General features: G+C 45.9%; 1 long non-coding RNA gene across 1 annotated transcript; it reads right to left on the bottom strand.

Annotated features, from left to right (window-relative positions):
- Nucleotides 1-1,408: 1,408 nt before the first annotated feature.
- LOC133064750 (uncharacterized) lies at nucleotides 1,409-10,800 on the bottom strand. The gene is made up of 2 exons (XR_009694706.1): nucleotides 10,363-10,800; nucleotides 1,409-4,040 (listed from the first exon to the last, which is right to left on the bottom strand). It is a non-coding gene; the product is annotated as an uncharacterized LOC133064750 (long non-coding RNA).
- Nucleotides 10,801-10,846: the final 46 nt, after the last annotated feature.

The raw sequence follows: 10,846 nt of genomic DNA, 5'->3' as shown, positions 1-10,846 counted from the left end.
AACAAAAAAAAACGGATTATAGGAAGAGCAAAACTGGAAAGAGAGTTGAGCAATGTTATGATAAGCCTCACAAACTGCAACCCTAACTCTACTCCTGTAAAATTATCTTATTGTTGCTACTGAAAAACTGCCTAACTGCAAAATATGATTTACTGCATAAGTTGTGCTATCTCTATAAATTAAAAGATTATATGTCACTTAGGTCATTTTAAATTAACAGTAACTAGACGTTGCTTCATTTTCCCTCATTATGTATGATGTTATGATACTTTGCTGTATGATTCGAGACCTTTTGGATCCTTTATTTAATGAAGATTTTGAGACTTCAAAACAGCCTGCCTCCCCTCTCAAATGGCCTTTTCTTGCCTGGAGTTTCTGTGATTCACTGCAATACCATCAACTCCCAGTCACTCTGCCAAGCCCTTCTGCGGTGTTTCTAAGGACACAGGTTTGGTTTCTAAGAGCATTGACACGTCTCGCCTCTCCCAGTGCTCAGAGTTTCCACCTTCTGGTTTGGGGCTTTGGCCAGAGCCCACGCCCTGTTCGCAGATGTGCCAGAAGCAGCCCAGACCCTCTGGCAGAAGCACTGTCTTTTCTGCCTGTGGAGTGGCTGGTGGGGCGGTAATGTGGTTGTTGTTCCCCTCCCCCAAGTCACAGGGAGACTTGGGTTGGGGCTGGAAGATTTGCAGTCTCTTCCTCTGGGCCCCACCTGAAAGAGAAGTTCTAGGCTATGAAGCTTGCAAGGAATTTTTGTTTTCTGCTTTGTGAGTCTTGTTCATGAATCCCCCATTTTCATTGATCACTGGGGCATTTGAAAACAGAAATTCCAGGAGCTCCAGCTGAAACCAGGGGGAAGCTCTCTCCTCTGCCCGCTAAAGGATCTTGCTAGAATGTAAGCTCCATGAAGACAGGTAGTTTTGTCTCTTCATTGATGGATTCTCAGTTCAGTTCAGTCGCTCAGTCGTGTCCGACTCTTTGTGACCCCATGAACCACAGCATGCCAGGCCTCCCCGTCCATCATCAACTCCTGGAGTTTACGCAAACTTACGTCCATCGAGTCGGTGATGCCACCCAGCCATCTCATCCTCTGTCGTCCCCTTCTTCTCCTGCCCCCAATCCCTCCCAGCATCAGGGTCTTTTCCAACGAGTCAACTCTTCGCATGAGGTGGCCAAAGTATTGGAGTTTCAGCTTCAGCATCAGTCCTTCCAATGAACACCCAGGGCTGATCTCCTTTAGGATGGACTGGTTGGATCTCCTTGATGGATTCTAGAACAGTCCTAATACATATTAGCTTCTCAAGAAATATTTGGTGAATAAATGACAGATGACTGACCAAATGGCGTTTGGGAATGACTCTCTATGTCTGCTTACTGATACTTCTTTTCTCATTTCTTCAACAACAATAACAACAACAAAAAACAGGTTTTATTTAGGTAATATTTACACACAAAGAAATGTATAGGTCTTCAGTACACAATCTGATGAACTTTGAGAATAGATAATCCCTATGCATCCAAGGGCTTCCCAGGTGGCACTAGCGGTAAAGAATCCACCTGCCAATGCAGGGGACATAAGAGACGTGGTTTCGATCCCTGAGTCCGGAAAATCCCCTGGAGAAGTGCATGGCAACCCACTCCAGTATTTTTGCCTGGAGAATCCCAAGGATAGAAGAGCCTGGCAGGCTACAGTCCACAGTGTTGCAGGGAGTAAGACACAAGTGAAGCAACTGAGCTCGCACATACCCATGCAACCAATGTTCCAATCCAGTTTTATAATATTTTCATCACCACAGAAAAGAACAATGCTTTGTATTAACCAGCTTGGGTTCCAGCCTCACTTTATATAGTTCCCTTTAGACTTCTCATTTCATTTTATCCTATTACAAGAACACATGTGAGCCTACACCTACCAAAATATAAGCTCGGTGAGGTTGGAGATACCATGACCTGTCATGGCATGTCTGGAGCCAGGTAACTAAATAAATGTTGAAGTAGGCACTCCTGGATAATCCGAAGATAAGTCTTACATCAAAGATGCACTAGGGTGCATGTGACCTATTTCTGAGTGCAGTGCTGGGTGCAGAGCACAGAGAGAAGATACAGGGCGGAGGAGAAGGAGAAGCCAGCTAAGCCAAAGAAAGAACAGAAAAAGGTCAAGAAGGGCCAGATAGTGGGACACACAGGGACTTCACAATGTTGTCTCAGGTCAGATCTACTATTCTTGCCAGCAAAAGGATTTCCTTCCCAATCATTACATGAAAAACTAGTGTGCTTCATCTTCATACCAAATCTCACATCCCAGGTTTGCAAATTAGCAGTGCTTCACACTCAGAGGACGTTCAACACAAGATTCTTCAACAGAATTTATTGAATACCTGTCTTTTCTCATGATACTGCTGTACCTGACCCAAACAACTAGGACCCAAAGGACTCTGCAGGAAATGGGCTAAGATCTAGAATCAGTCACTAGCATCATGGTGCAGAATACAAGTTTTAGAGCCCTTTGGCTGCATTCAACTTCCAGCACCACTACAAGATGGGCAACCCTGTGCATGTTATTTAACCTCTCTGCTCCACACTGTCCGCATTTGTAAAGGAGCATGACAAGAGGGACAAGCTTCTTGCGGGGATTAATGAAAACAAAGCACATAAAGAGCTTAGCATGAGCCCAGCATATACTAAGCACTCAACCAGTGTTCTCATTACTAGCAACTCAGAGAGTGAGCCTGACAAGAATACCCTCAGCTGCAGGAACTGAGCAAAAGGTATCTCATCTGTTCTGGGGTCAGCTACAGTACTGAGAAGATGTGGCCTCAGCAGGTCACAGTCTCAGCAGACAGAGGGCCTTGGAGAATCTCACCACCTTGGAGGTGGTGGAATAGCCCACAAAGCAGGGACAGAAAAAAATAGGGCAGTGGAGACGGAAGAGGACTCTGGGAGAACTCCTTAGAGAAAGGACAGAAACCAGAAATGAGTGACTTGTTCAGAAATATGGAGGCAATTCTGCCTTAGGACCCAATACATCTAACTCCTTCCCCCAGTTTTGTTCTAATTAAGCTATGGGTACACACCAGGTATGTGCTTGATATTGGTACATGCACAAATACACCATATGTTTGTCCTGATGAAAAGATTTTGGTAATTAATACATAATACTGAAAATACAAATGGAGGAAAAGGAATTTGTGATACATTTCTGCTCATGTAGCTGTATCCTGATAAAATGTGATTCTCAGCTCTATAAATCAGATTGATAATGAAATGCAACTGTAGGTTGGTAAGAACTGGAGTCCAGTTCTTACCAGTTGTGAGTTGTGAGAACTGGAGTCTGGAAACTTGAGCTAAGCATCACTTCTTCCCTAGATCAGACCGAAGCAGGGGGGGAAGAGACATATCTTGGATAAGAGGCTGGTTCCATGTAAACTTTTTCCTTTTTCAGGTCACTTTCAGAGTATCACAATTATTAATTATCCACTTCTACACTCCCTTATTAGAAGGACCCCCTCCAGGGAAAAAGCAGTTGACCTTCTAAAAAATGCAGTCCTTTAAAGGCTTGGGCCTATGACTGTCCCCTCTGTGATGTTCTAAAAATGCTTCCCTTGGTGGTTCAGCTATGACTCACATGGCCCAGAACAGCATTTCAGGAAAACTGTTTGTCTCTGTCTCTAGTCTCTGTTCTTGGCTTCTCTTGTTCAGCTGATAAGACTTTACAGTGCCATCCAGGTGAAGGAATCAGAGTTATATCTGCAAATAGAACACTCCACTCCATCACACGTCCCATTAGGTGTGGCAGAAGCTGAGACTAAGGGCTCCTCTTCATAGTGAGGAAGCTTAGGACATCCTCTCCGGGCCCCCAAATTCCTGGCTGGCCTCCACTGAGGTGGGCCATTGCAGGTGCCCATGAGAGCAGGAGGCAGTGCATCTTCCCTGGCATGCTCAGCTTTGGTTTAACACAGAAGCAATTTGACTTGGAGAGTGATGAAGGGATTCCCTCCCCAAGGGATCTGTTTAGCTGGCAGTAGTTCCGGTTAGAAATTTACCTGTTGGCACAGAAAGAAAAGAACAGAGTAATTCTGTCAAAACTGTACAATCAAACTGGTCAGCCTTCTCTGAATGAAGGCCTGATGCTGGAGTCAGCCCCATGCCCCCATCAGCATGAACAAAGGGCCTATTATTGTATGAAAACAATTACCTGCATGCCAGCAGGCAGCATGCTGCAGCAGGACCAACATGCTTTGTTTGTGTCCCATCACAGCCACTTCCCTGATAAGTGATCTTGTGGAAGTTTTGTCAACCCTCCATGCTTCAGTTTTCTTACCTGTGGAACAGATCTAATAAAACTAGCCTCCTAGGGTTTGGGGAAATGATTCAATGAGACTAATCATGGAAAGTGGGCTGCAAAGTGCTTGACACATAGTAGACTCTCATTACTGCTAGTTTCTCAACATATGTCTCTTCTTTGTTCTTTTGCTTTCCTGCTGGTTTTCTTAAAAGCAAGGAAAATGGAAAGAAATAAAAGTTATGAAGAAGACAGGGATATTAAAGGCAGCAAGGAAAACAGAACTGGCAGGAAGTCTGATGAGGAAAGCTCAGGACATTCAGAAACCAGAACAATGGTGGTATTTTGGGTACTAGTAGGTTCTGCAGCAGATAACTGTGTATTTTTTCTGTCTGTGCAATGTCCTTCCTTCTTGTATTAACTTTCTTTTGTTGTATAACAAGTTACTCCAAAATTTAGCAGCTTAAAGCCATGTGCACTGCTGACATCACAGTTCCTATGGGTCAGGAATGTAAGTACAGCTTAGCTGGATCATCCAGCTCAGGGTCTCTCACAGGCTATAGTCAAGGAGTCAGCCAGGTCTGCCCTCACTCAAGGCTCATATGGGGAGGCATCCACTCCTAAGGTCACTCAGTGAGTGGTTAATGACAGGACTCAGCTCCTTGTGGGCTATTGGATTGAGAGTCTCAGTTCCTTGCTGTCTATTGGCCAGAGCTGATCCTCAACTTCTTGCCACATGAGCCTTTCCATAGGGTAGCTTATAATATGGGAGTTGTCTTCATCAGAGTAAGCAAGGGAAAAGGGGGATCATAGACTTTGGTAAAATACTGTTAGAAGGACTATTCCATCACCTTCACTGTATTCTATACATTAGAAGTGAATCACTAGATCAAACTCACACTTAAAGGGAAGGAATTATGTAAAGGCCATTATCATCGGACATGATGATCACTGAGGTCTTAGAAGACTGATAACCTCACTGCCCTTCTGGTGAGAGCAACCCTCCATAATTCCTGTCATCTCTCCTGGACTCCTCAATGGGATAACATGAGACCCAGGTCATCTTTGATCATAGCACATCCAGTTAGCCACAGTGATTGGTTCAAGAAGTAGCCATGTGACCCAAACTGGGCCAATCAGAGTCTTTCCCTGGGATTTATATATACTAAAACAAGGAGACAGAAGTTCTCTGTTTCATCTGAAATCACTAATATGAAATGATGTAGCCTGGGGTTTCCCATGGCCATATCCTCTACTAATCATAAAAAAGAATTCCAACTCTACAAAGAACAATTTAAGACATCACATTTTGAAGTAAAGACAAAAGATCTAAGATTAAAAAGAGAGTACTAACAAACCAATGGCATTTGTTTTTAACCCCTGAAGCTAGTTTCCCTTGAAAATGAATATATCTCCCCTTTTCACTTGAGATAATTTAAGTTGGGTTACATCTCTTGAAACAAAAACAATCTTGGTTAAGTTGGCCTTGGTTTTTGCATCTATAAAATCAAGGAGCTAAACCAAATGATTCCATGTTTCAAGTTCTAAGATTTTGACTTGAATGGTCTGATCCTTTATCAAGAAACAGATTTTTCAGAAGCGGGGAAAGAATAGAAGAGCAGCCTGAAGGGAGAGGTGCACACAAGGGGCACAGAGGCCCTCCTGTGACCTGTGGGAGCCAAAGACCAAGTCTGCCTTCCCCAGAATTTACCAAGGCTCCAAGTTTCAACTCAGAACATTAAGAATGCCACCAAAAAGGATTCATGCTTCTAGTGACCCAGGGTAAGAATCAGACTTCTTATTTCATAGACTGCTGGAGCCATGATAACACAGTCTCAGGGACATGGGCTTTATAGAGGCAGTAGCCCTGTGCTTAATGATGATAATAATAAAATAATAGTATATAATGTTTACTGAGTGAATACTACATACCTGGCAATACCTCACATCCCAAGTTCTTGACTTACTAGGTATGTGACTTTAGACAGGTGACTTACCCTCCATAAGCTCAGCCTCTGCAGAGCTGATGTCACTCAGTCGTGTCTGACTGTTTGCGACCCCATGGACTGTAGCCTCCCAGGCTCCTCGGTCCATGCAATTTTCCAGGCATGAATACTGGAGTGGGTTGCCATTTCCCGCTCCAGGGTCCTCATCTGTAAACTGGGGATAATAACAGTTCCCTTCTCACTGGGCTGTTGTGAGTGCCACATATGAGTCCATACGGGTAAAGCACCAAGCACAGTAACTAGCATGTGCTGTTCTTCAAAGGCTCCTCCTTGCCGTCCTCATTAGTATAGTGGTGAGTATCCCCACCTGTCAAAGGCTCCTCCTTGCCTTTTATACCCAGCTCAAGTATCGACCATTCCATACACCACCCCCTCTTGTCCATCCATCTCTTCTGTGCCCCCCACAGCACTTCATTCCTGCCTGCTTTTCTAGTCCTATGAACTTGCATTACATTTACCTATTCCCCTAGTTATCACTCTTGGCCAACCATACCTTATTTATCTGTGGGTTCCTAAGGTCTAGATCCATGCCAAACACACAATTTGGATCCCAACAAATCCAAACAGGTGGATAAGCACAACATACATCAGCCTCTAAAGCAGAGGAGCAGCTGATCTGCCTGGGAGGAGGACACATCTCTGGGTTTCATGACCTGGTTGGGTATTCAGGATTTTTGTCAAGCGAAACTCTGATGTGTGTTTGTAAAGCTTCTCCTCCAATGAAACCATCAGTTGCTCAAGTGAAAAGTAATAATTCCTCACAACTGGCAGTCCAACTCATCAGTAACCAGCGTGGAGCCCAGTGTTAATGGGTGCGGTGCTGCTGGTTTGGAAGCTGACCAGAGACAGTAAGTAAACATGACGGTTGCCTGGGTGTACAAACACCAAACCAGCTTCTCATGGCCTCATCCCTGGGACAGTCCAGTCACCGCATCCGTGACACCCACATGTGGTTACTTGTCAGCTCCTGTCAAGTGCAGCAGCAAGAGCCGATCACCCTCAAAATGCAGATGTTAAGGACAAAAACACAATAACAGCAGTTTTTATAAGAAGCCAATGTGTTTGTGTGGGTGTGTTCAGAAAAAGTGGTCATTTTCTAAGGGGGGTATATGATAAGGGCCCGTGTTAAAAGAGGAAATATTTCTCTCCTTCTAAGACCACATTATTTTTTCCAGCTAGAGGCCAGGCAGGACTAGAAGGTTAGAACTGTGCACCCACCCAAATGATGACAGAAAGATGCTCTGGGGGATGGTCTATACAGCACTTCATTTCTCATTTGTGTGGATGTCAGAGAGGCAGTGCAAAGTGTTTTTGGAATCTATAAGTAGTGTGGAAAAGGAAATGGGAAGCATGCCTGGCTCCTGTGGCATGAATAATGGAAAAAATTTTAAATACAATGTTTACTCCCTTGTACTTATTGGAATTCAACTCCAGGGCATAGTAGGGCTTACAGGATTACAGTGGGTGGTCTCCCTCATGACAGGAATTCAATAAAACTCTCTTACGAATTCCTCTTCCCCATCTGTTAGTTTCTCTTCATTCCCTCACTCATTTATCTATACCCTGTCTGGTTCCTGGTTCTGGAAAGGAATGCAGCCACATATTCTATAGGCTTGGGGAGCTATGCATGGTTTTTAAGCAGCGGAACTCTGTGATCAAATAAGACTTTTAGAGCATCTAGCATCTAGAATCAGTGCTGAGGATGAGAATAGAGGCCAGTAGCCATCCAGATGAGTCCTAACTAGTGGCTATGGAGGAGAGAGGATAATCAGAATTTCTTGGCTTGGCCAGAATGTGGATGGTGGAGAAATAGCAAAAACCAACTAGGAAGTTTTTTGTTTAGGTGATTTTATGAATGATGACACTACCAAAGAAGACTGACAATACAGAGGAGGAGAATTTTGGAGAAGGGGAGATGAAAAGCATGAGGAACCACCTTAGTGAAAAGTGCCATGTAATGATGTGTCCCATTACCAGTGAAGGAGATAGATAATGTTGCTAAGGAGGGTCATGTGTTGTTCCAGTGGTCAATTGTGGGTTGACCTACAGCTGCACCACATTGGGTTGCTCTGCCTCACATCCACAGCTGGTCTTACATGCTGATTGTGCTCCATGGCATGACCACTGTGGCCACTAAAGGAGCTGTGAGAGTGTGGGAATGGGGCAGTACAAGCCTAGGACCACCCTTAGAGACCCCCCAAAAGGCCTCTATCTTTACTGATAGTGAGCCTGGTGTGTACCACTTTCACACCTAAATATCTTGAGTTTGGACAGAAATCCACAGGTAGGGGAAAACTGAGTACACCAGAGCAGATAATCAGACTGTTAAGATCGTCCTCAGGCTCTGCCTTGAATCTCTGCCCAAATTTGACCTCCTAACCTGAGGGATGAAGTATATCGCTCAGTCAGTTCTGACTCTTTTCAACCCCGTGGACAGTAGCTTGCCAGGCTCCTCTGTCCAAGAGATTTCCCAGGCAAGAATACTGGAGTGGGGAGCCATTGCCTGTGCCAGTGGATCTTTCTGACCCAGGGATGGAAGGTGGATTCTTTACTGTCTGAGCTACCAGGGAAGCCTGGAGGGGAAAGAGGAATTCTTTCCAAGAAGCCTAGTCTTCTGTCTTGACTCCCAAAGCACCTTCTCCTCATCTGAGAGCCTCTGCTGCTCCTCACACGTCCCCATAAAGCCTTTCTTTTCCATACTGGGCAATTCTGTGAGCCGAGCAGCTTCCTAGGTGGGAGAGCTGTTCTCTATTGGAGCAATTTGGACTTTGTAGGCTGTCTCTGCTGCACATATAGAAGGCAGCTTGGAGGTTTTCTTTGTTTTTTTTTTTGTTTGTTTGTTTGTTTTTTTTTTTTTTTTTGTCTTGAATTGCTTATTTATTCTCACTTTGTTTTAAATAAAAGTTTTAGGCTTCTCAGTATAACGGGCTTTAAAAGTTTTAAGAACAAGACTTGCGCAAGGCTGAGACTGCCCCCCACCCAAGGAGCAAATGTGGAGGCGACCCCTGCTGGCTAGTTTTGCTCCTGCAGCCCTCTGCCCATCTGAACACGCTAGCCTTTGGGAAGGCCTGTGCAGTTTCACAGGGAGAATCACCCAGCGCCAGAAGATACTCTTGCTTTCCGAAACAATGGTCAGTGCCCCGGTAGATAGACCATTTGTAAAACTCATTCCGTCACTCTCTGCCCTTCTCTTTCATCAGCTCTTGCACAAATATTCAGGGTCTTAATTTGCTCGTCCATGGAACATTTCCGGGGCCCTGAGGCTAAGCCCGCACTTCGCCAGCAGTGGGAGCCTTCAGGCGAGAGAACACGCTTCCTACCCGGGAGTCCAGCATTAGCAGAGTTGGTCTCTTTCAGTAGTAAAACCCCAGCCATCCAGGCTGAGAACACTCAGTCTACAGGTGTTCCTCAGACCCGAGAGGTAGGTTTACATTTACCTAGGATTTTTCAGGAAGCCAGAGTATTTATTTTATCATGAGATAACTTAACCCGGTGCTTCCTCTAGGCTGAGGCAGAACCAGGCTGCCCCCTGCAGGTGGGAGGGAGAGGCACACATCCTGAGGGCTGCTGCCCAGGCGGCCTTTGCTCAACCCACGTGACCTTCTTCTCAGCGGCTCCCCCACGCCCTGGGCGTTGCTCCATGTGACGCTCAACTCTCGATCCCCAGACTAGCGGCAGGGGCGCACCTGGGAACTTGTTAGAAGTGTAAATTCTCAGGCCCCACCCCAGTCCTACTGAAAGGCAACTCTGGGGGTGGGGCCAGCAGCCCGCTTCTGCAAACCCTCCAGGGGATCCTAATGCACCTCAAGTTTAAGAACCGCTGGTCTGGAAAGAGCCGTGTAGCCGCCTCTGGGGGCCCTACTAGACAGCCCCGCTACATGAGACGCGGCCCCTCCTGCCTCATGTCAGCCTCAGAACCACAGGATCTCAGAAGTGCCTATTGCAGAGCCCTTCTGTTTACAAACGAGAACAGTGAGGTGCGAGGGTGTGAGGGAATTCTCCCCCAAACCTCGCAAATTACACGAGAGGAAAAGGAAGGCCAGGAAAAGTAACCCTCCCAGGGTTCCTCAGACCTACCTGGGTTTGAGGGCTCTGCCCATTCCTCTCTGCGGGTCTGGCTTTCCCACGCTTGTGCCAGGGCGGCTCAGAGCTCTGGGCTTTGAGACAGAGCCCCTGGCCTTGCCTTCCTCTCTTCAGAGCGATGTTCCTTCCGACTTCTCCTTTTTGATCACACTAGTCTTGCTTGCCACTCAGAGATGGAACAGAAAGGGTCCAGCTGTGAAAGGATCACAGCAGGATTCGGTTTTGTTTTTCATCAGTCTCCAGCATCTTAAAACGATTTGTCAATCACAGAGAGATAGGAAGTCACTAGAAAGACAGGAAACACTGGAGGATGGAAACACATCCCGTTCAGCCGCAGCTGTCTTTGCAGATGAGCGCCTGGTTCTTTCTGGCAGGCTGAGATGAAGGGGGTGCATTGCCTCCCTCTCCTCCCAGTGTTCAGATACAGGCTGATTTTCTAGAAGGGCCGGGGAGCCTGGGGTGGGTGGGATGGGGGTGG

The sequence above is a fragment of the Dama dama genome, chromosome 11, assembly GCF_033118175.1.
Source record: "Dama dama isolate Ldn47 chromosome 11, ASM3311817v1, whole genome shotgun sequence".
NCBI classification, from domain to species: domain Eukaryota; kingdom Metazoa; phylum Chordata; class Mammalia; order Artiodactyla; family Cervidae; genus Dama; species Dama dama.
This window is presented reverse-complemented; position numbering and strand designations above follow the sequence as displayed.